Source organism: Globicephala melas, chromosome 4 (assembly GCF_963455315.2).
Source record: "Globicephala melas chromosome 4, mGloMel1.2, whole genome shotgun sequence".
Classification (NCBI taxonomy): Eukaryota; Metazoa; Chordata; class Mammalia; order Artiodactyla; family Delphinidae; genus Globicephala; species Globicephala melas.
In genome coordinates, this window is record NC_083317.1 from 116,517,512 (window position 1) to 116,543,516 (window position 26,005).

Genomic DNA, 26,005 nt, shown 5'->3' on the forward strand with positions numbered 1-26,005 from the left:
CAACAACGATTTCAAAACGTCTCCACTCCCCTTAAACCCCTCACCCACCCACCGCCCCCTCTCATTCTCTGCTGATGACTGCCTCCTCCTCCACAGAACAAATAGAAGTGATCGGACAGGATTTCTCTCCACTTCTGGCCAACAAACCTACAATCCTCGCTGCTCTCTACACCAATACTGTTTCTCCTATTCCAGTCCAAAAGGCATCCCTCACGTGTCTGGATCCCATTCCTTCCAGTATCCTGACACTTTCGTATTTTCCACTTTATCCATTTTCCTGATTTCCTTCCATTAAAAAAAGAAAAAAAAGCATTTTCCAGTCTAACTCATCTTTTTTTAAAATTTATTTAATTTGTCTTATTTTTGGCTGCGTTGGGTTGTCGGTGCTGCGCGGGGGCTTTTCTCTAGTTGCGGAGAGCGGGGGCTACTCTTCGTTGCGGTGTGCGGGCTTATTGCGGTGGCTTCTCTTGTTGCAGGGTGCGGGCTCTAGGCGCGTGGGCTTTAGTAGTTGTGGCATGCGGACTCAGTTGCTCCGTAGCATGTGGGATCTTCCCGGACCAGGGATCAAACCTGTATCCCCCACATTGGCAGGCAGATTCTTAACCACTGTGCCACCAGGGAAGTCCAAGTCTATCTCATCTTAATATCCCTTGACTCACATCCCTCTCCAGTTACCATACACTGTGTCTCTTCTCCATTTCAGCAACTTCTGAAAAATTTTACCTTCCCTTCTTAAGCCACTCATGGTTACATTTCCAGGAACTTCCATGTTGCTAAATCCAATGTACGTATGTTTTTCAGTCCTCATCTTACTAGATCTTACATCAGCATTTGACACGGTTGACAGCATTGGACTACCTCTTTCTAAAAAATATACCCAGAGGGCTTCCCTGGTGGCGCAGTGGTTGAGAGTCCGCCTGCCGATGCAGGGGACACGGGTTTGTGCCCCGGTCCGGGAAGATCCCACCTGCCGCAGAGCGGCTAGGCCCGTGAGCCATGGCCGCTGAGCCTGCGTGTCCAGAGCCTGTGCTCCGCAACGGGAGAGGCCACAACAGTGAGAGGCCCGCGTACCGGAAAAAAAAAATATATATATATACCCAGGACTTCCCTGGTGTTGCAGTGGTTAAGAATCCACCTGCCAAGACAGGGGACACGGGTTCGAGCCCTGGTCCAGGAAGATCCCACATGCCGTGGAGCAACTAAGTCCATAGCCACAACTACTGAGCCTGTGCACCACAACTACTGAAGCCCACGAGCTCTAGGGTCCATGCTCCGCAGTAAGAGAAGCCACTACAATGAGAAGCCCGTGCACCGCAACGAAGGGTAGCCCCCTGCTCACCACAACTAGATAAAGCCCACGTGCATGCTGCAACTAAGAGTTCACATACCACAACTAAGGAGCCCACCTGCCGCAGCTAAGACCCAGCACAACCAAAATAAAAACACAGAAAATATACCTTTTTCACCCTGTTTTTTTTCAAACACTCTCCTGTTTTGCCTCCTACATCTCTATCAATGTGTTCTTGTTATTCTTTGCAAGACTCTGTCCTCCACTGTCCTTTTAGTTGTAGGTGGTCCACAGAGCTTTATCTTAAGTCATTTCTCTCTACAGACTTATACCAGGTAATTTAGTTCATTCTCTTGGCTTTATTACCATCAATTTGCTGATGGCTATCAACTGTAGATCCCTAACTCATACTGCTCTCCTGAATTTGAAACACATGTATCAGTTGTCTGTGCTTAGATGTCTAACAGGGACTTCAAACTCAAGATGAACAAAATTCAACTCATCTCTTACAAACTTGTTCTTTTCCAGTGTGCCTTATTCAACAAATGGCATTGCCATGCACACAGTTGCTTAAACAAGAGACATATGTCACTCTTGGCTTCTCTCTCTCCCCCTCACTCATCACGGCTGGTCAATTACTAAGTCCTTTCAATTACACCTTCTTAAATGTCATTCAGATTAGCCCACTTCTCTCCATCCAATGGCCTCCTTGCTCTTGCCTGCCTGGGCTACTGTATCTGCCCCCAGTTAACTGGTCTCCCTGAGCCCCTCTTATTAAGTTCCCCTTTTCCCCACATGCATCCCTCCCCTCCAATACATTTCCTACACAGCAGCCAGAATTATCTTCCAAAGAGAAATTACATCCTTTTACTGCTTAAAACCCTTCAGTTGGTTGGCACTACTTTGGGGGGGAAGTCCTGGCTCCTGCCTTTCTCTCTAGCCTCATCTCTCTCGCATTCTCCTCTGCCCCTGCTATGTTCTTTCAGTTCCTTTACTTCCACTGTCTGGATCCTCTTCCGTCATCATACAAAGGTAACTGATATGCATTCCTCTGGTTTCAGAGTAAACATTTCCTCCAGGAGGTCAGGAGCCCCCGTTCTGTTTACATGGCGCCCTGAGCTGACCCTATCATAGAGTCAGCAGGTTTTGTTGTAATTACTAGATTAATTACCTATTTTTCCTGGATTGTAGGAACTGTGTTTTTCCTTGTTTTCCTGTTGTCTGTCACTGTGACAGGACATGATAAGCTCCTATTAAATATTGAAGGGAGAAAGGGAAAGAGAAGAAAGAATATAAAAGGAAGTAGAGTACAAAATTTGCATACTTTTTTTTTTTTTTTTTTTTTTTTGCGGTACGCGGGCCTCTCACTGCTGTGGCCTCACCCCTTGCAGAGCACAGGCTCCGGACGCTCAGGCTCAGCGGCCATGGCTCACGGGCCCAGCCGCTCCGCGGCATGTGGGATCTTCCCGGGCCGGGGCACGAACCCGTGTCCCCCGCACTGGCAGGCGGACTCTCAACCACTGTGCCACCAGGGAAGCCCTGCATACATTTTAAAGGTAAAACAAGACTTCAACTAAATTTTGCTGTTCTGTCATACTATTTGTATGGTTTGCATTAACCTTACAAGTTACATGTCAGCTTTTTTCTCCCCCTTTAGTGGAAAGACATATTTTGGACATTTAGTCTGCAGATACCATTAAATGGATAGAGCAAGATATTTACTTAGACTAGTGGTTCTCAGTGTAGACTGCCCTTTGGAATCCCTTGGAGGGGGTTTAAAAATTCTGTTTCCTGAGCCCCACCTTCATAGATTTTCATTTAATCCGCCTGAGATTTTTAAAAGCTCTCTACATAATTCTGATGTACAGCAAAAGTTAAGAACATGACAGTTACTGGAGTTTTTGTCTTTGTGACTTGCTTCACTGACTGACTTTTGAGCCTATCGGAAAATAAGAAATTCAAATAATCCAGGTTCAGCAGTGCCCTGATTCACCCACTAGTGCTTTCAACTACAACTAAAAATGGTTGAAACAGTGAAAAGAATTCGTTGGTACAAGTAACTGTCAAGTCCAGAGGTAGTGTTGGTTTCAGGCAAACTTGGTCCAGTGGCCCAGTGATGTCCCCAGTCACTCCATATCTTTCTGTTTCTCTTTCCTGTCTTGGTGTGGGCTTTCTCCTAATTTAGGCCCTCCTCATGGCCAAAGATGGCTGCTAAAGGCACTGGAAAGTGAGCCGGGGTTTCCCTGGTGGTGCAGTGGTTAAGAATCCACCTGCCAATGCAGGGGACATCGGCTTGAGCCCTGGTCTGGGAAGATCCAATATGCCACGGAGCAAGTAAGCCTGTGTGCCACAACTACTGAGCCTGAGCTCTAGAGCCTGAGAGCCGCAACTACTGAGCCCACGTGCCACAACTACTGAAGCCCCCGTGCCCAGAGCCCATGCTTGCAACAAGAGAAGCTACTGCAATGAGAAGCCCATGCACCGCAAGAAGAGTAGCCCCTGCTCGCCACGACTAGAGAAAACCTGCGCGCCACAACGAAGACCCAACGCAGTCTAAAAAAAAAAAGAAAGAAAGAAAGTGAGCCCATCTTTGTCCAAGTATCATCATTTTTACAAAAAGTTCTCAGATTCACTCTGATTGGACTGGTTTAGGTTACAAACCAATTGCTGTGTTAAAGGGGTTGGAATGTGTTAGCACAAGACAGTAGCCCTCTTCCCAGGAATTGTAGCAAACCCCAGGTGAACAGAGGGCCTTTTGGAAAGGAGGAGGGGAGAAAAATCAATGCTGAGACCATCAGAAGTCTGCTGTAACCACACAGTGGTTTGGCCTAGCGGCAGAATTTGGTCTCAAAACTGTAGTAGTGGCTTCCCTGGTGGCGCAGTGGTTGAGAGTCCGCCTGCCGATGCAGGGGACACGGGTTCGTGCCCCGGTCCGGGAAGACCCCACATGCCGCGGAGCGGCTGGGCCCGTGAGCCATGGCCGCTGAGCCTGCGCGTCCGGAGCCTGTGCTCCGCAACGGGAGAGGCCACAACAGTGAGAGGCCCGCATACCGCAAAAAAAAACAAAAACAAAAACAAAAAACTGTAGTAGTACTTTATAGTATTGTACTGTATGCTATACTATAAAGTACATACTACTGTCTAAGTAGCATAGATACATTTCCACATTGAGTCCCACAGTTAGTGGCTAATAAGAAACTAAATAAGGTTATATTCATCACAAAACTGTTTAGTGAGAAAAAAATTGAGAACAGAGAATTTGATTTGGGTCCCGCAAATGTAAGCTGCCTCATGGATGGCTTTTGCTTGGTGCCTCAGTGAACATATTTTCTTGCCTCATTTTGAAAAAACAAAAAATCTTAGACCCTCCAGAGAGTCTGATTTGTGGATTGCCACCCTCCAAGCTGACTGTCACCAGCCAAGAAGATTCTGTTGAGCTTTGCTTTTTATAACTGTCATTAGGAAAGCAATAGGGTTTAAATTTCCCCCCTGAAATATATTATTGAATTATAATATTAGTTATGCCATTTCTAATGACATATGCTAAAAAAGAAAAAACAACAACTCACCACACACAAAAGTTTCCCTAAAAGCCCCCTTCCCTTTACCCATCCCCCAAGGGAAGTTAACTCTCCCTAGTTGAAAATTCACTGTTCTAGAACTTGCCCTCCCCAAACACTCTTCTGATTATAATTTGCTTTGCATAAAAAGTTTCCCATAGTAAAAATGTGCTAACCAGCAAACATGGGTTTGGGGTCTGCTCATAGCTATGTTTCCCATTGCAAGTTAAGTTACTGGCATTCATCAGCCCTTAGAGTCTCATTGTGCCTACGTGTGCTAATATTTAAGTTTCTGAGTTTATAAAACTGAGGATCACATTCCAGAACAAGGCCCCTGCCATAAACTTTACTAAGACCAGAGATGTTATCCTGTCCTGGTGGCCAGCCATTCTTTCAAGCCACCCTCACCAGACTCCTTTCCATTCACATTGTACCGGTAAAATGCATTTTTTTTTTAAGTGGAACAAAATGGCACAGGTAAAGTTTCTTTTACCATTTAGAAATACAGTGCCTGAATCCTTTGTCTATATACCTAGCGTGATGGTACACATCCCTAGACATGGTGAAAGGAGAACAAGATCTTCGGGTAACATCAACGTAGGGCTAATTATGAAAAGTTCCCTTGAAGGGAGTGCTTGTGATAAGGAAGAACTCAGTAGCTAGAATGTGAGCATTGAGTAATTAATGGCCCTAAAATCTCTGGAATCATCTGTGGAGAGGGGGAGAAGAAGCTTATTTGCAGGAGGTGGAGACTGAATTCATCTGCAGGGCTACAATTTCCGTTACGCTGGAAAACAACAAAGAGAGATCTTCCAGTGTTGAAATATCATGGGCAAAGGACTTCCCTGGTGGCGCAGTGGTTAAGAATCTGCCTTCCAATTCAGGGGACATGGGTTCAAGCCCTGGTCCGGGAAGATCCCACATGCCGCAGAGCAGCTAAGCCCGTGCGCCACAACTACTGAGCCTGCGCTCTAGAGCCCACGTGCCACTACTACTGAGCCCGCACCACGCGTACCGAAGCCCACACACCTAGAGCCTGTGCTTCGCAACAAGAGAAGCCACCGCAATGGGAAGCCCGTGCACCCCAATGAAGAGTAGCCCCCACTCTCCGCAACTAGAGAAAGCCCATGCACAACAATGAAGACCCAACACAGCCAAAAATAAAAATAAATAAATAAGTAAAATAAAATTTAAAGAAAGAAACATCATGGGCAAGTCCTCTGCAGAGATGCTGTTATTGTTTTTAACTATAGAAGATTTCAAGCATAAACAAAAGTAGATGAATAGTACAATGGAGCCTCGTGTATCCATCACTTAATTTCAATAACAATCAATTCACGGCCGATTTTGTTTCATCAAAACCCCTACCCACTTTGTGTCACCCAGTCCCGCTCCCATGTAATTTTGAGTCAAATCTCAGACATCATTTCTGAGATGGAGATTTTTCAGTTGAGGAGCAAAGTTGTTTAGGCTACTAATATGAAAATGATCACTGTGGTTAGAAGACGTGTACTTCTTCAGATAATGATTCCCTAACAGTAATGTGTCTTTGTAAATATGGGATTAGGCTGCATTATCCCGGTAAAATTTCACTTGTTCTTGGGGAAGTGTGATGTGTGCTGTTACTTAAAGGATTGTTCACAAGAAATCAAGAGCAAGACTGAGGACTCCAGGAAGGGTGCTCAGGCCAGAACTTAACCTTGAGCCTTAGGGAACTGGCCTGGGTTTGACTAGGTTTGACCCATAGTGAGCCACAGGAGACCCTTACTGCCACACATGGTTTTGTTCCAAGACTGAAGAATCCAAGCTGTGGAAAATGTCCTGAGTTCTGACTACCTTTGGGTCAAAAGCACACTTCCCTGAGTGAAAAGGGAAAGACATTCCCTGAAGGAAGTGAACATTCTCCATGTGGAGATGGACAGTCATGGTGGGCTTTGACTGAGGTTAAGACCTATTCCTTTCTCTCATGGCCTGAGGGAATCTGGGAGCCTGGATTCCAGTTAGGAGAAACAGGCCCAAGGGCCACCTGCCAGAGGGAGGAGACTTGGCCCCTGCTTTACTATGACTGGCTGAGAGTTAGGCGGAGAGAGGCTGCCAGGCTCCGGGGCTGAACGTTCTGATATAGGCCACCTCTAGTAACAATTATAAGTGGTCTTTTGTGCTGTATTCTCCTTCTGTTATCTCTGAAACTTCAACAAAACCTTATTAGAAGCTGTAGTCTGGCTTCACCAGTCTGGTGTGAGATTAAGAAAAGAGGTTGAGCACACACGTAAGAAATCAGTATCAGAGAGACTATCAGCGACCTGCTGTGAGAGACCAGTCCTAACATCTCAGGAAGGTCTGCACAGAGGTTTACCCCTGGAGCCACATGCAATGACCATGATGGTCCTATGGGACAGGAGAATGTTCCCAGGGATTCTTGGGGCTATTTGGGAGGTAAACCTGGTAAAAGACTGGACTTCCTGTTTCCCTTTGGGTAGGAGGGAAGGAAAAGAAACATGTCTTTATGTTAATCTCCAAGACCTGTGAGTCCCGAGACTACCAGAGATAAATAAGTATTGACATATATAAATGTTTGATGTGGATAGCAATTTTTTTGGTTACATAAGAAACTGTTAACAATTTTCTCTGGGATTGCACTTTTATTCTTCTATACAGTTAAAAAATGTTTATAGGGCTCCCCTGGTGGCGCAGTGGTTGAGAGTCCGCCTGCCGATGCAGGGGACACGGGTTTGCGCCCCGTTCCGGGAGGATCCCACATGCCGCGGAGTGGCTGGGCCCGTGAGCCACGGCCACTGAGCCTGCGCGTCCGGAGCCTGTGCTCCGCAACGGGAGAGGCCACAACAGTGAGAGGCCCGTGTACCCCCCCAAAAAATGTTTATAAAATATATGTATTACTTTTATAATATAAATTAATTAAAATAAGGTAAATATATATATTAAAAATATATTATGTACTACCTAAAACCTATATCCCAGATGAACCAAGAAGTTTATGCTACCTTAGGAATTAAATAGTGGAGAAAAACAGCATATTTTAAATATTACCCCAGGGTAGTTTACATTTGCCAAGTTCCTTCTAAATTTTCCTTCTGAAATTTTCCTGCCTTAAAAAAAAAAAAGACAAAAATATATCTGTTATTGAACTACAAGCTGTGGAACAACTTTAGTACTCTCCCAGGCTTCCAGCACTAATAATGATGTTACTTCCTTGCACATGGCATCACAGCAGGATTCTTATTCCTGGCTGCACACCCAGAAGCCTGACCCCAAAGTCCCTAAACCTGGAGCAGGCTGATATGAGCCCACCTCTTTTCGGGATTTAAAAAACTCTATAGTCGATTCTGACGTATGGCCACGGTTGAGGTCCAGCACTAGAAGAAGAACTGGGGAGAATGATACAGGGAATAACAACCCAACCTTCTACGCAAGGTGAGGAAGCATTAGTTCACTGGTCCATCCCAAAGATTCTCCACAAATGAGCAAAGAGCAGAGCTGAACATAAATTGAACCCTGACAAAGAAGCATAGACACCTTCGCAGCTAAAATATACTTGTTAAAAAGTTGTTTTGGCCCTTCCCTGGTGGCGCAGTGGTTGAGAGTCCGCCTGCCGATGCAGGGGACACGGGTTTGCGCCCCGGCACGGGAGGATCCCGCGTGCCGCGGAGCGGCTGGGCCCGTGAACCATGGCCACTGAGCCTGCGCTTCCGGAGCCTGTGCTCCGCGACGGGAGGGGCCACGACAGTGAGAGGCCCACGTACCGGAAAAAAAAAAAAAAAAAAGTTGTTTTGAATTAATTTTTCAATTCCAATCTGGTTTCTGAGTCTGTTAGTATTTTTCCTCCTTGCATTTCATGAAAATCCAATGTCCCATGAATAAAGAGAAGGGAGGAGACAGAATGAGTTGCGCTGAAGAAGGTATTTTTAGAGTGGGTTTTAGGCCTATTTTGGAGTTGGTATTAATTCATGTCAGAGGGGCAGGGAAGTATTCAGAGTTAGCATGAGGTTAGTGTGACAAATATTGGCAGAGACTCTAGTTCTGTTGCTCACACTCCAGGATTGGTGGCCAGCACGTTAGTTCTTTATGTCTAGTAGCCACAGTAGCACAATAAAAAGGGGGTGGAACTGAATGCTTCCCACCTTATAGTTCTGTGTATCTGTGGAAGAGAACCACATGAGAACAGCCAGGCAAGGAAGGGGGAATCACCGTTTAGAGTAGACAAAAACTGGGATTCTTAACCTGGGATCTTTGGAGAGCTTCAAGGTGTCCGTGAACCTCCTGAAATTGTATGTAAAATTATGTGTGTGTCTTTTTTTGGGGGGGGGTAATTATCCATAATTTTCACCAGATTTTCAAGCCATTAAGAAGGATTAAATGCTGCTTTCTTTTTCCTTTTTGGTTTTTTTAAAAGGCATCTGGGGCATAGGGGTAGAGGGTATAAAAATTAGTCAAGTTAAGAAGATAGAAAAGAGGGCTTCCCTGGTGGCGCAGTGGTTGAGAGTCCGCCTGCCAATGCAGGGGACACGGGTTCGTGCCCCGGTCCGGGAGGATCCCACATGCCATGGAGCGGCTGGGCCCGTGAGCCATGGCCGCTGAGCCTGCGCGTCAGGAGCCTGTGCTCCACAACGGGAGAGGCCACAACAGTGAGAGGCCCGCGTACTGTAAAAAAATATATAAATAAATAAATAAATAAAATAATAAATAAAGGAGAGGATTCTGAGTTGATGGCAGAGTAAGAAGCACCAGAGACCTATCTCCTCACCTACACGACAGTTACACCGGCAGAATCTGTCTGATGTAATTATTTTACAATTCTCAGGTCGAAAGCTTGCAACTTCCAGGGAAATGGTTAGATGATAAACTGTGGTTAATTTTGGTCACTTTCAGCTTTTAGCAAGTAGCAGCTACCTATCTGTCACCCATCAGCCCTGTGGCAAGCAGTCACGTACTTTTCCTGGATTAGCTTGCACACAATTTGTGGGAGCAAGGGTGGGCATAAAGGACCCTATCCTCCAAATATCGGGGATCTGTGCTCTGATTGCTGATTGCTACCTCTGATCACAGAGGTGCAGACGAAAAGGTGGCACCCATTGTTGCACCTCCCTCATGTTGCAAGCCCCTCCCCTCTGGCTGTAGCGACCTCCAGGAGATTTAAAGGGCCAGTACCTTCCTCCCCCCCCACCCTTCAGTTTTCTCTTTTCCCCCTTTTGGGAGCCAGACATTGAAGACTAGGACATTCAAAAGCAACTGCATATATGGGGAAACTAGAAAAATCACCACACATCCCCAGGGGGAGGTGCAGGCTCAGAAAAGACCTGAAAAGACCTTAAGTTTACCCCTCAGGCTGACCCCCAAGGATCAGCCTATAACAGAACAAAAGAAAACAGCCACAGAGACAACCTGCAACAAAAAACAAAAACAAAACCCAGCAAATCTTGGGGAAGGGGGAGAATCTGATTTTCAATTACCACGTTATTAGATTCAGGTGTCCAGTTTTCAACAACAAGAAACCACAAGGCATAGAAAGAAACAGAAAAGTATGGCCCATTGAAAGGAAAAACAGAAATCAGCAGAAACTGTTCGTGAAAAGGACCCGATGATGGATCTACTAGACAAAGGCTTTTAAACAACTGTTTTAAAGATGCTCAACAACTAAGGGAAGATGTAGAGAAACTCAAGAAAATGATGTATGAACAAAATGGAAATATAAAGAGATGGAAAACCTAAAAAGAAAAATGAAATTCTGCAGAAAAGTACAATAATTAAAGTGAAAAATTCACTAGAGGGATTCAAAAGTAGATTTGAGCAGGCAGAAGAAAGAATCAGTAAACTAAATTGAAGATAAGACAACGGAATTTATAGCATATGAAGAACAGAAAGAAACAGGTATAAGAAAAGTGAACGAAGCCAAAGGGGCCTGTGGGACACCATCAGTGGACCAACATATACATCGTCAAAGTCGCAGGAGGAGAAGGGAGAAAGAGGCAAAAAGAACATTTGAAGAAATAGTGGCCAAAACTCTCTAAGAATTTGGAAAATTCACAAATTCATGGAAATTAAACAACACATACCTTAAATAACCAATGGATCAGAAGAGAAATTAGAAAATACATAGAAATGAATGAAAATAAAAACATAACATACCATAACTTATGGGACACCATGAAAGCAATGCTAAGGGGGAAATTTATAGCTACAAATGCTTACATTAAAAAAAAAGTATCTCAAATCAACATCCAAACTTTACAACTTAAGGAACTAGAATGAACAAAGTAAACCCAAAGCTAGCAGAAGGAAGGAAATAATAAAGATTAGAGCAGAGATAAACAAAATAAAGAATAGAAAAATAATAGGGACAGAAAGTAGAAAGGCGGTTGCCAGGGCCTGGGGGCAAGGAGGAAAGGGGAATTATTGTTTAGTGGGTACAGAATTTTGATTTTGCAACATGAAGAAAGAGTTCAGGAGATGGGTGATGGTGACGGCTGCACAACAGTGTGAATATAGTTAATGTCAATGAACTGTACTCTTTTTTTTTTTTTTTTGCGGTACGCGGGCCTCTCACTGTTGTGGCCTCTCCCGTTGTGGAGCCCAGGCTCCGGACGCGCAGTCTCAGCGGCCATGGCTCACGGGCCCAGCCGCTCCGCGGCATGTGGGATCTTCCCAGACCGGGGCACGAACCCGTGTCCCCTGCATCGGTAGGCATCGGACTCTCAACCACTGCGCCACAAGGGAAGCCCTGTTATGTTTATTTTACCACAATAAAAAAAAATGAAAACATTTAAAATAAAGGACCCCAGGTGAGATAGCAAGAAGACCCTGAGAAAAAGTCCCTGGGAGCCACTGAGCTGGTGATGAGAGCAGAGGTGGGTGGCCCATGGTACCCGATGGCTGGTACTCTAGGGCTGAGTCAGTGGTTAGTAATGATCTCTCATTTCCTGCCATCTGCTTACTTTTCTTCCTCAATTCCCTTTTTCTGATCTGCTTCCGGAGAGAACAATCTCACTTCTTGAGATCTTAAATTCCAAGTTTGATGTGATTATGAAAAAAAAAAAAAAAGGAGGGGAGACTGTGAGGTTACTTTGGAAGGCCCTTTAATTTTCTGATGGCCACACAGACTTTTTAAAAAGTCTCTAGGGCCTGATAACTTAGTAGTTTCAATACAGATGCATCAGGCAAAAAGAGCAAGCAATTTTGTGATGTATTTGGGTTGATGGCCTATTTCTCCTGAGCATGCATTTCAGGGATGAAATTTTGTATAATTCCCCCATTCACTTATTTTTCAGTATAAATACAATCTTGACAATATGATAATTTCTGTTCTTTCCAAAATGAGGATAATAATGTTACTTGTTTTACTAACAGTAACATAAAATCTTGGGGAGAAACATAAATGCTTAGAAAATGTCTGAATACTCACAAGTTACTAATTTTTTTCTAAACCTTAAGTGAGATCTTCCAAATATGTGAATTTTTATGTCTTTACCTCAAACTGAGAGTATTCTCCTTCACTACTATCCCCTCCCCACACCTAATCAGGGAGGTAGAGTCCTTCACCATTTTTCACATTTACAAATTGGTTACATTGGAATTGTCACCCTTGTCCTTCACCTCTTGGGCACCAGAGGGCAGACTTCTAAGTCTCACTTTATCTGGGACACAAATCCTTTTTCCCTCCACAGCAGTTTTCTCCTCTGGATTTGCTCCAGCACCTTGAAGAAGCTTAAAGGAACAATTAAACTTTGCTCTTCCTGATAATTAAAGTCTTCCCAATGGTTCAACACACCCACCAGAGACAAAAAGTAGTGATTACTCAGAAGGCTGCCACCCTTTATCAATCAGCACAATCAAAAGAATTGTTCTTGTAAATAGTCTTTGTAAATAATCCGTTCATAATCTTTTTTTGTTGTTGTCCTTGTTAACTTTTCATTGTTTTTAGGCCAAAGACAATCTAAAATTCTATTCATTACTCTAGCCTTCAAAGCTTATAAAGTGAGATAATAGAAGTGAAACTGCTTTCAAAGGGAAAGAAACCCCATATAATTGCAAAGTAGACTTACCTTTAGGAGATAGTTAACAAGACCTGGCCATTTGCCAGACAAGTAATCAATAAACGGTCCATAATAATTGCTAGGGACACATTTTAAAATTATTTTATTTTTAAAATTTATTTCATTGAAGTATAGTTGATTTACAACGTTGTGTTAATTTCTGCTGTACGGCAAAGTGATTCGGTTGTACATATATATACATTCTTTTTAATATTCTTTTCCATTGTGGTTTATCACAAGATATTGTATATAGTTCCCTGTGCTATACAGTAGGACCTTGCTGTTTATCCATTCTATATATAATAGTTTGTATCTGCTAGTCCCAAACTTGCAATCCATCCCTTGCCCACCTCCCCTCCCCCTTGGAAACCCCAAGTCTGTTCTCTATGTCTGTGAGTCTGTTTCTGTTTCCTAAGTTCACTGGTAGGGACACATTTTTTAAAAAGAGAAAAGTTAATATTTGGTCTTTGTGAATGTAGTTCTCATAGTTTTATTTTTTCTTATGATTTCTCTGTTGAGCTTCCTTTATGAAAAATTTTCATTTTCTAGACCAGTTAACTCTTGTGGACTTATCCTAAAAAGCACATTTAGAACCATCCAAATAGCCATCTGTACACATTTAGGATGTTGTGGATATTAAGAAGTCTACAAATTAAAATTTAAAAATATATGTGACTTTTTTGTTTACTGTGAGAAACCTGGTCTCAACCATCAATGAGTAAATGGTCCCAAGAGAAAATATAAATATGTATAAATATCTTTTTTTCCATCTAATGCCAAATAAGAATATTTTTATTTTCCTTTGGGCCATCCCTCAATCACAGTATGCTTAGTCTTCTAATTTCTTAGGATTCTTTTTATCTTGGTTGTCTCTTTGACAAGCATAATTAGATTTAGCTGGAAGTGTCAGAGACCTCAGAGCATCAGAACAGTCCTGAGTTCAACATAAATAGCTTTCAGTGGTAAGGAACTTTTACGCTCAAAAATTTGTCAACAATTTCTTTTCTTTTAAATTTACTTTATTCAAGTATAGTTCATGTACAATGTTGTGTTCATTTCTGCTGCAGAGCAAAGTGATTCAGTTAAACATATATATATATATATATATATATACATATGCTTTTTCATATTCTTTTCCATTATGGTTTATTACAGGATATTGAATATAGTTCCCTGTGCTCTACAGTAGGACCTTGTTGTTCCTCGTCAACGTTTTCTTTGTAAGCAAAGTTGGGACCAATATTCCTCAGAAGATGATGTTATAAATGTTGGTGGGGGCTCCCCAGCTCATTTCCACCAAAATAAAACACATTGAAACATTATAAGTACATTGTAGTTCCCTCAGGGATACGCACCACCCTTTGCTATTGTCATTTTGACTGTTTCTGTGATAAGTATAAGTAATGGGGAAAGAAGTTAACATTTGTAGAGAGCTTTATTCACATGCACCAAGTTGTACTTATCATCTCCCAACCCCCACATGAAATACATCCTGGAGATACTGTTATCTCCATTTTATGGGAGGGACAGCTGCCTCTGGGAAGCTAAATAAACTGATAAGATTTTAAAATTCAAGATGTACCTCATTACAGGAGAGAGTTCGTTTTTTTTGTTTTATTTTTTAGGATAGGCACAGGTAGTCCTGAATTTCTAACCATTTATGGGTGGAGGTTTTTTTTTTAAGCCAAATATTTGAACTTGAAATATATTTTTATATTAATACTGAGTACATGGCAAAATAGATTCTGAACTTCAATTCCGCCAAGTCCAGCCCAACCCCAGTCATAAGTTTCAGACCCCCTTCTCTTTTCCCAGTATTACCTTTCCCCTCCACCCACATACCCTGCTCACAAGGCATTGCCATTGCTGAAATGTTAAAGATGTACACCAAGAGTTCATTTTTGGTCATATTAATTTTGAGATGCCTTTCAAATACCCAAATGCAGATGCCAAGCAGTCAGTTAAATACATGGTTCTGAAGCTCAGGAGAGAGAATAGAGCTGGAAATATAATGTGACATTTGTTGGCATGGAGATTGAATCATTTATTTTAAAAATTTATACTCAGTGCCTATAATGTATTAGTGGATATATTCTATACTGATGCTAGAGCAGTCAATTATGTAGTATCCTAGGAGGTGATGAATGTCATAAAAAAGAGAAGAAAGAGGAGAATTAGGATTGTGAGGGGTGGAATTGGCTTATGGTCTTAAATAGGGAGGTCAGGAAGGCCTTGCTGAGATTTCAAAGAAGTGAGGGAGTTAGCACTGTGGACACCCAGAATAGTGTTCCAGGCAGAGCCAGTGCAAACTCCCAGAGATGAGGACGTACCTGGCACACAAACAGCAAGCGGTGCAGCAGGGCTGTGAGCTAGGTACTGCGGAAATCCCCGTGGGCCCTGGGGCCCTCCGTCTTTAAGAGGTCAGAGAGCTGGGAAGGGAAGCTGTCAAAGAAGAGCCCGAGGGATAGGTAGAAAATGTGGTGCCCAGAAGCCGAGAGAAGAAAGTGTTTCAAGAAAGAGACTAGTCATCTGATGCTGCTGAGAGGGCTCAAAACCACAGTGACTATGAGAGTAGGCCTTCGGTGACACGGGCAAAATCAGGGTCTGGGGGGGGCGGTGATCTGGATGGAAGCCCAGGGGTTGAAGGTTGAGGGGAGGCGTCTGCAAAGGATGGAAACCAGTGGTCAGGCTGTGTGTGCCCAGAAGCAGAGGTAGATTTTTCTCTGTAAAACAGGATAACAAGTTCCAGTGCCCCTCTCTCACAAAGCACACACATCTTGCAGCTCTCTTGAGTGTAACTGCACAGCCTTTTGTGACCCTCAGGGAAACATCTGGCCGGGCCCGAAGCAACTTTCACTCAGCATGACCACACCACCAAATTTATCCATGAGCCCGTCTTCCTGACAGCCTAGAGTGTAATACTAAGCTCTCTGAACAGGTCACTTATCTTGTGTAAGTTCTCCACGCGATAAGCAGGATTACTGGAAAACTTGTTAGCGGTTTCTATGACTGTTGCAAGCGTTGCCGTAAAGAAAGATAAGTACTGAACTTAAGGGCGTGATTTAGTTGTAAAATATTATTGATTGAAGATGTTACACCTCCTTCTCCATTTTAGGCACTTATTTCTTATAAAAGTGGTCTTCCTGTAAACCCCTAAGGAGAGAAGGGAGAGAGAATTAACTTTGTAGTGAATGTCAGATGGCTGATGAGCTGAGGGGAGCCAAGTTAAATAACGTCCCACCTCCGCTTCCGGGCAACACACGCAGACTCTCACACCCTCACTCCTACTCACAGACACACACCCTAGAAGAAGCTGCTGACAGTTGGCAACTCAAAAATAAAACAGAGGTGAATCTACTTGGTTTCTATCACTTCTGATGTTGTGCTAGTAATGATAATAGAATTATTTGTTTCAGTTTTACTACTGATTTCATATACTTTTTTTTTAAGTACTTATTTTACTTCTTATTTATTTATTTATTTTTGGCTGCGTTGGGTCTTCCTTGTGGTGCGCCGGCTTCTCATTGCGGTGGCTTCTCATTGCGGTGGCTTCTTTTGTTGCGGAGCACGGGCTCTAGGCACACAGGCTTCAGTAGTTGTGGCACATGGGCTTAGTTGCTCCGTGGCATGTGGGATCTTCCCGGACCAGGGCTCGAACCCGTGTCCCCTGCATTGGCAGGTGGATTCTTAACCACTGCGTCACCAGGGAAGTCCCTGATTTCATATACTTTTTTTTTTTTTGCGTTCGCGGGCCTCTCACTGTTGTGGCCTCTCCCATTGTGGAGCACAGGCTCCGGACACGCAGGCTCACGGGCCCAGCCACTCCGCGGCATGTGGGATCTTCCCGGACCGGGGCACGAACCCGCGTCCCCTGCATCGGCAGGTGGACTCTCAACCACTGCACCACCAGGGAAGCCCTTCATATGCTTTTGACTGTTATAACAAGATTCTGATTTTTTTTTCAGGTATGTAAGACTTCCTCCCTTTCCCATCCCCCCATCTTCCTCCCTCCGTGTAATCGAATCAACACATAATCAACTTGGGTGGAATTCATCAAAGCTGGGGAGTGAAATCACTTTGGCACTGTGATAAAGAGAACAGACTTTGGCTATGAACCTGAATTTATATCCTGGCTCTGCTCTTTACTAGATATGTGAACTTGGGCAATTTACTTAATTAAAATAATTATTTATTTATTTTTGGCTGTGTGGGGTCTTCGTTTCTGTGCGTGGGCTTTCTCTAGTTGCGGTGAGCAGGGGCCACTCTTCATCACCGCGCGTGGGCCTCTCACTGTCGCGGCCTCTCTTGTTGCAGAGCACAAGCTCCAGACGCGCAGGCTCAGTAGTTGTGGGAGCAACAGGCCTAGTTGCTCTGTGGCATGTGGGATCTTCCCAGACCAGGGCTCGAACCCGTGTCCCCTGCATTGGCAGGCAGATTCTCAACCATTGCGCCACCAGGGAAGCCCCTACTTAACTTCTTTATGCCTCAATTTCTTCCTGTGTTAAAAGGAGATAATGATAATGTTTTGTAAGTGTTTTGTGGGTATTAATTCATTGAATCTTCACAATGACCCTGTAAGTACTATAATTAAACCTACTTTACAGATGAGGAAACCAAAGCACAGATGTTAAATAACCTACCCTAGGTTAAAATCTAGTAAAAATAGATTTACCATATAATCCAGCAATTCTACTTCTGACTATATAAGAATTGAAAGCAAAATCTCAAAAGGATATTTGTACACCCATGTTCATAGTAGCGTTATTCACAGTAGCCAAAATGTGGAAGCAAGCAAAGTGTCCATCGACAGATGAGTAGAAAAACACAATGTGGTATATGCATACAATGGAGTCTGACACATGCTATAACATATTAATAGATGAACCTTGAAGACATTATACTAAGTGAAATAAGCTAGTCACAAAAGACATTGTATGGGCTTCCCTGGTGGTGCAGTGGTTGAGAGTCCGCCTGCCGATGCAGGGGACACAGGTTCGTGCCCCGGTCCGGGAGGATCCCACATGCCGCGGAGCGGCTGGGCCCGTGAGCCATGGCCGCCGAGCCTGCGCGTCCGGAGCCTGTGCTCCGCAACGGGAGAGGCCACAACAGTGAGATGCCCGCGTACCGCCAAAAAAAAAAAGACATTGTATGATCCTACTCATATGGGGTATTTGGAGTAGTCAAACTCAGAGAGACAGAAAGTAGAATGGTGATTGTAGAAAATAGAAGGGGCTGGGGGGGAGAGTGAAATGAAGAGTTGTTTAATGACTACAGAATTTCAGCTTCGCAACATGAAAAAGAGTTCTGGAGATTGTACAACAATGTGAACGGACTTATTTCTACTGAACTGTACATTTAAAACTGGTTAAGCTGGTAAATGTTATGCTACGTATATTTTACAACAATGAAAAACAAAACAAACAAAAAAGGAAAAAAAAAAAACAAGAAAAAACCCACCAGCCTTGTTGAGAACATAGTGATTCTATACCATTGAGAGTGACAGAGAGTTAGGAAAAGGATGCCAACTGGGTGGGGAAGACACGAACTCAGTCGTTGGCAAGCCCAGGTACAGTGGTCTTTAGTGACCCAAATAGAAATATCCAGTCATTAGCTAGGGATGTGGGTCTGAGGTTGGTGATCTGTACTATGGAGGTTCTAGGAAGACAAAGCAGTAGCCCTTTACTACAAAGGTGGATTAGATGGGGGAGGATGGAAATGAAGACAAAGGAAACATGGAAGACGACTGCCATCATTCTTGTTTAGGAGAATGGTGATGGTACTGCCATACACCAGGAAGGGGAGGCTGGAACCTGAGGTGGAAGAGGCAACTGTGAGTCCAGGAATGGACGTGTGAGGTTCGGGGATGTGCAAAGCTGTTCTGTCGATGGTGAGTTTGAGGTCTGAGATGGTGATTGGGGCAGAGAAGCCTCTCGTCCTGCATTTCCTCAGGTGAGCTGTAGTCCTCTAAGAAATGGTTTCCTCCAATATTCATGATGCATGTGAACATTTCAGAGATGCTGGGAGTACTTTGGGAAAGGGAATTGCTTGACTTTGTTTAACCTGGGTTTTTCTAAACTCATTTGTCTGCCCAACCTTTTTTTTTTTTTTTTTCATAAAACATCTATTAATTAACTGAGGACTACACTTTGGGGAATTATTCTCTGGTCTATGCAGATATTTTCCCATTGACAAAGTAGAACAAAGGAGAAGCTGGTTAGAGGGTGGATAGATCTGTGGGTACTCAGTGTGTCCCTGTTAAGTCACCAAAATAGCGAGGAGGGTTCCAGAAACCCCAGCCTGACCTGGGAGCTGAGGACCCTGACCCCTCTGCGTGGGCAGCGGCGAGGAAGGCTGCTGGGGTTTTGATCAAAGCCAGCTTGCTGGTTTGGCCTTCTACCTGCTCTACATGTGCCAGTAAAGCCCTGATCCAATCCCTCCCCTGGTTCCTTTTTATCCTCTACATTGGCTTCTTGTCCTTGCTTTTCCATTTGCATAACTAATGCACACAACACAGAATTCCCGCAATTTTAAAGACAGCTGGCCAGCACATCTTGGATGCTGATGTCAGGAAACATCTGGAAAAGGGCTAAAGTTACTGCAGCCCAACTGAGAACAATGGAAACACATTAATACGGAAAATTCAGTATGGGGGGGGGCGCTGGTGTACGTAAAAATGGCTGCCAGGATGACTTACAAAAGCCTTGTACAAAACTCTCTTGTTAGTTTGGGCATTGATGCCACTGAGTCACTGAGTGGTAGGCCAGCTGAAACGAATATATTGCTACTCTCTTGGGGGACCCTTATCTTTGAGGCTTTCCTTTTCTTACAAGGTTTCCTAGAAATCCTGCCAGCTAACCAAGACATTCTTTTCCAAAAAATCATGAACTAGGATTTTTATTTTATAATACCTTTAAGCTAATCTCCCTTTTACACTATATCTCTCACAATACAAATATATAAAATAGAGTTCTCATATACATATTTTTGCTGTCTCTAAGCAGTCAGTATTGGCAGAAATATTGAGCTTTATAAAAGCTGTGACTGAAATATTTGAATATGAAGATTATGTCCCAAGGCTGCATGGCATAGTGGTTAAAAGAATGGGTTTTAGAGTTTGGATTCTAGCTTCTCCTCTTAACCAACTATGTGTGACCTTGGCAAATTACTTAATGAACATAAACTAATCTGTAAAATTCCCTTAGTTATTTTTGCCTATTTGGATTGGCACGAGGAGGACACAAGCTAATGTGTGTTAGAAGTGCTTAGTGAGGAGTGTGGCCCAGGTTAGCTATTACAATTGTTGTTTTGTTGATACCCAAGGATTAAGAAGGAATCCCTGCTATAATCTATTTCTCAATTCAACTTTAAAACATTGAGCACTTGCTTCCGTTCCCTGTCCTACAGATGTATGTTTTGGAATTAGGGTTTCTCCGGCAAGCATTCCCCTGGAGTACCACCTACTGTGTCACTTTATCTTGTAGAAACTGAAGTGGTAGCCTGTCTCTTGTGTGGATTAATAATTACCATCTCATACTGTTTTCCAATCTTTGGATTCCTCCTGGTCCTTTGTATGACACCCACTTTTCCCCTCTAAAAGCTGGTTGGATTTTCTCCTATCTCCAGGGTTCTGAAATTTCTCAGTGATGTGTTTCGGTTTTGGTCGGTTTTAATCCATTGTGCCAGGGGTTTGTTGAACCCTATCGATCTGGCAGCTCATGTTCCTCAGTTTTGGAAATCTTCGTGAATTGTTCATTTATTATGAGTTCCTCCCCATTCTTAATTCTCTCCTCTCTTTTTGGAACTCCTATTCATTAGAATATTGGACCTTCCAGACTGATCCTCTGTCTTCTCTCTTCTTTCCTATTTTCCTTTTGTCTTTTGACTTTATTTTCTGAGAGTTCCTCAACTTTATCATCTTACACCTTCTGTAAAGTTTTAAAAATCTATTATCATATTTTAAATTTCCAGGAGTTCTTTTTTGTTTTCTAATGATTCTTTTTTTTTTCTTATAGCATCATATTTGTATACTATCTTTTTACTTCTCTGAGGATGTTAATAATAGCTTTGGGGGCAGGGGGAGCTTTTATTTCCCTGCATAGTCTGTTCCCTTTCTGGTTGGTTTTTTTCACCTTGTATGTCGTATCTCTATATTCTTTGGTAGAGGCTTGCTTTCTTCAGATGTATGGTAATCGTTACCCTTCACTCATGTTTTAAAGCTGATGGGAAACTCTGTGCCATGGGCAAAGCTCGTCGACTTCAGTCTCCACCCTAGGGGGAGCTGCCTGGGCCCTTTATATGAGGGGAAATGTCATTGCCCTTAGGTCTTTTTTTTCTTGGTCTGTTTAAGTTTTTCAGGGAGGAAACGTCTACTTTCCTGTCTAAAGGGCTTAATTATACCTGGCTGCCGCTGTTCTGAAAGTTGAATGTGAGCTGGGGAATTATAACACTTCATTATACAAACGTTTTTTTTTCAAATCTCTCTGCTTTCAGTATAGTATTCCCAATGTTAATCACGCCTAGTGCCCTGAATTCTGGCTTAGAGACCCTTATCCCCTGCAGAGGAAAACCTCAAGTCTTCTGCTGTTTTGGAGAGAGGCAGTTGACTAAGCTGCATTTGGGGCTTTGGGGTGGCCGATCCTGGGAATTGAGTTGCTTCTTGGTTTTCCTCTTTGCTAGTTTAGGATTTAGCTTTCTCAATTTGCTAACTCAGATAGCAATTCTCCTATTTCTCAGCTTCTAACGTTTTGTTGCTATTGTGATTTCCTCCTCTTTTTTTTTTTTTTTTTTTTTTTGCGGTACGGGGGCCTCTCACTGTTGCGGCCTCTCCCGTTGCGGAGCGTAGGCTCCGGACGCGCAGGCTCAGCGGCCATGGCTCACGGGCCCAGCCACTCCGCGGCACGTGGGATCTTCCCAGACCGGGGCACGAACCCGCGTCTCCTGCATTGGCAGGCGGACTCTCAACCACTGCGCCACCAGGGAAGCCCTCCTCCTCTTTTTAATTTTTAAAAATCTCTTTATTTCCATTTTAATGGGGGGGTGTAAATGCATTTGTTCAGTCAGCCAACTTTAATCAGTATTTTTTTTAAAAAGATATTCTTAATGTAATGAAGTGTTCTGAAAAATTAGACTTTCTGTGCCAGAATTCCAAGTCAAAGAATGCTGATGAGATCAACTAATCTAGAATAGTTTTGTAAATGTATTCATTAATTTCTACCAGTTCTTAATATTCTGGCCATTATAACTGCTGCAGGGTAAATGTTTCTATTTGTTGGCAAAACTCGCTTGGGTTGTTCGTCACCTTTTATGTGGTTATAGATGTAAACAACATGTGTGCCCCAGATGGGCTCTGAAATCCAGGCTCCCACTTTGTGACAAACCTTCACAACACCAGAGGCTTCCAAACCCAAGTCCTTAAATCCACTCATTTCAGCTCACATCCTGGCAACTCGAAGAGAGAAATCTCTGAGTGACTAAAATCTCTATAGTGAGAAAACTTTTGCATTCAATATCTATTTTGGTGGGAGACTTTATATTCGACCTTCCTTCTGTAGAGTGAGGTGTGGAGGTAGATTTGGACTTAGCGTGGATGGAGGCAGGGGAAGTAACAAGATGAGTAACAGGACGAGCGAGGATTTAGGTCCCTGGTAAATGTCATGTGCCAGAGTGAGAATTCCTGCAACGGATACCCTCCTGGCAGAGCTGATTTCACGGGAGGCGACCCTGGCAGCAACTTGAGTGGGCCTGGGCTGGGTGGCACGTGGCCAGTCTAACGGCAAAACAGAATCAGCAGAGCCCTTGCGATCTCAGAAATGCCATGGCCAGCCTGGTAAGCAATAGTCAAAACTGAAGTTCCTTAAACTGATTTTTGCCCTCCATAGTTAAAAGAAGCCTAATCTTCCTTGTTATTTTATTAGTCAAACAGAATGTAGCCATACATTCTGTGCGGAGCTGTTGGCTATTGAACTGCTTATGACATTGGGCAGAGCTCTTGGACAGAAATGCTTGTGACACTGCCCAAGGCATTGTAACCTCTCCAAGTGTCAGTTTCCTCACTGGCAAAATGGAGTAAAAGATGGATCGAGCTTTTCGAGAGCAGTGACTGCAAGCGTGGAGAGCAGCCCCAGGAGATGGAGCTGTCGTATCCCCTTCTCTTGCACACAATAAATGCCATTCGTGCTGTAGTAAAAACAAAAAATCTAAATGGAGGTAATATAGTATCTACCTCATAAGGTCATCGTAAGAATTAAAGAGAGAATTCCTGTAAAGACTTTAGTGTAATCCCCATATATACTAAACATTTAGAAAATGTCAAGGGAAACGGAAGAGCCAAGTACGTCTTCCTGGTTGCAACCTGAGTGGTCGGTGGTGCCAGTCTCTGAGTTGAGAAGCACAGGAAGGACATATTTGGGGGAGGGTGATAAATTCAGTCTGCATTTGTCTGGTTCCAAAGCCCATATCTCTTCACTACACCAGTCTCCTTACAGACACTGTCACTTCCTAGCTGCAAGATCTGGGTGAATCACTCAACTTCCTGTGCCTCGGTTTCCTGTTCTGCAAAATGGGAATTATAATAAATAGTCCCTTCCTCAGAGGATTGTTTTAAAAATTAAGTAAATTAACACATAAGTCTGGCACATAGCACCATTATTAGCTGCTGTAATTGTGTACAAAAGTGTGGAAGTACCTCACGGTATAAAATTTTTCTTCTATCCCTTTAATATTACATAGAGCATCAGGCATGCCACTTCTTTTCAAATGGATGCGAAACTAAAAAAAAAAATTTTTTTTAAAGAGGAATAAAAGATTACGTACTGTGGTTACATTACTAGACACACACGAGGAGATGCACTCTGCTTTAGCTGCACATTGGATGTCTGGTTGTGATGTCTACATCTCTGGCAGTCCTCTTATAACCGGAAGGGCAGCTGGCCTGAAGATGGATGAAGAGAAAGAACAGCCAGGGGTCTTCATCATGTTGTTCAGCCACCCGGCCTCCCAGTTTTTGAGCTCGTATCATCAGGAGGATAAAGGCACTGACCAGAGAAATGAGGAAGGCCAGAGGAAAGGAAGGATTTAGAGGAAGACGATGAATCTCTCAGTGTTATAAATGTTGAATGTGAAGAGTAGTGGTGTTTCTTGGTGGAAATGGCCAGCACCTAATTAGAGGCATGGAAATAGAGCCTGAAGGTGATATCGGAGCCCCAAATGTCAATGTGAAAGTTATTTGCAAAAACTGGTATGTGCAAGGGGAAGAGGTAAAGAAGAGCATTGCCCCTGTCCTAATGTCCCATACTTCACTCCTGAAAAGTAAACAGTCTCATTCATCTTATTAAGAGCTGCATATTTAATGACATTCTACTTTTAATGTTTATCTTAATTTGTCATATATGTGGGTTATTTTGATCAATTTTATACTGCTAATAATTATAATGATAGATTTTTTTTTTGACACTTCAGAGCCTGACCATCGTAGCATTTCTGAGCTGCCTCCGCAAATTTGTTCTCCCTGGTTTTTTTTGTTTTTGTTTTTGGCGGTGCCCTGCAGCATGCGGGATCTCAGTTTCCCGACCAGAGATCAAACCCGGGCCGCCTGCAGTGGAGCACCGAGTCCTAACCACTGGACCACTAGGGAAGTCCCCCATGTCCTCTCCTTCCTGGATGCACAGCCAGCCTACATCTCCCTGTCTCCCTTGCTGCGAGGGGTGGCTATGTAATTGTTCTGGGCAACAGAATGTGAGTAGAAATGATGTGGGTCACTTCCAGGCCTGTTCCTAAAAACCAGTTCCTTGCACTCTTTGCTTCTCCTTCTGCAAGCTAGATATAGTCAAGAATAAGTCTCTAGGAGAAGGTTGGCAAACTTCAGCGAAGGACCAGACAATCACTATTTTAGGTTTTATAGGCCACACAAGGCCTCTGTCTCATATTCCGCTTTTTTTCTTAGTAGTCCTTTAAAAATGTAAATCTAAAAAAAAAAAAGTAAATCTACTGTGAGCTCCCAGGACATCTAAAAATGGGCCCACAAGCTAGACCCTTGTTCTAGGGGATGGCAGAGCCATTTGATGGAAGGCACTTGGGTCCCCTAATCACTCTTTGGAGGAGAGCACCTTGCTTATTTGAGCACCTCACCCAGGACTATCATGAGAGAAAGGAAGAAACTTTGATTGTGCTGAGCCAAGACATTCTTGGGTCTATTTGTAACCACAGCTCAACCCAACAAAATTACAGGAGTTTTACAAATTTAATTTACAAACATTTATATTAACAGAATGAATTATAAGACCGTTGAGTATCCTAATATAGTATATTAGGATAAAAGTAGATAGGGGAGGGCTTCCCTGGCGGCGCAGTGGTTGAGAGTCCTCCTGCCGATGCAGGGGACACGGGTTCGTGCCCCGGCCCGGGAAGATCCCACATGCCGCGGAGCGGCTGGGCCTGTAAGCCATGGCCGCTAAGCCTGCGCATCCGGAGTCTGTGCTCCACAACGGGAGAGGCCACACAGTGAGAGGCCCGCGTACAGCAAAAAAAAAAAAAAGTCTCTTCAAAGAACCTTTAAAAACGCAGAAACAAACCTCTTATGAAAGCTTCCTAGATTCATTGGGCTGGAAGAACGAGCAGGGTCTTTTCTGGTTCACCTCTGCCCTTTTCAAAATCCTGGGTCTAGGTCATCTTGGACAGTGTTCCAACACAGGAATGTCATCACAGGTCAGGAATCCTGCCAGTGGTGTCTCTCTGCTAGGTGCGGACTCCTTTCTTCTGACCTCAGATTTAGCATTGAATCATGAGGATGAGAGCTGCTTTCTTTCTTTCCTCTCAAAAGTTTTCCTTTCTTGGTTGTTCTGAGGATTCATAAGTTAAACATTTGTTAAGTCCTTTGCAATATCTGTCTGAAAGTATAAAGTCTTATTTATTATTGTTGGATGGGTGAAAGGTATACAAGTGCAAAGTATCATCTTCTTTCCTGAGCTCAGCACGTTATCATGCTTAATCCCCAGGAAATTCATGACCCCATTCTCATGCAGTGCCTCCTCATTTACATAACCTGCCCCAAACCGAGCTAACAAAGGACTCCTGGGAGGGGATTTGCCGTTTCTTCTGTTCTTCAGAGAGTT

At 43.4% G+C, this 26,005-nt stretch overlaps 1 protein-coding gene across 1 annotated transcript in view; it reads left to right on the forward strand.

The window, feature by feature from the left end:
• Nucleotides 1–26,005, forward strand: part of WWTR1 (WW domain containing transcription regulator 1) — a 203,636-nt gene that overhangs the window by 20,325 nt on the left and 157,306 nt on the right. The gene's annotated exons all lie outside the window — the stretch shown is intronic.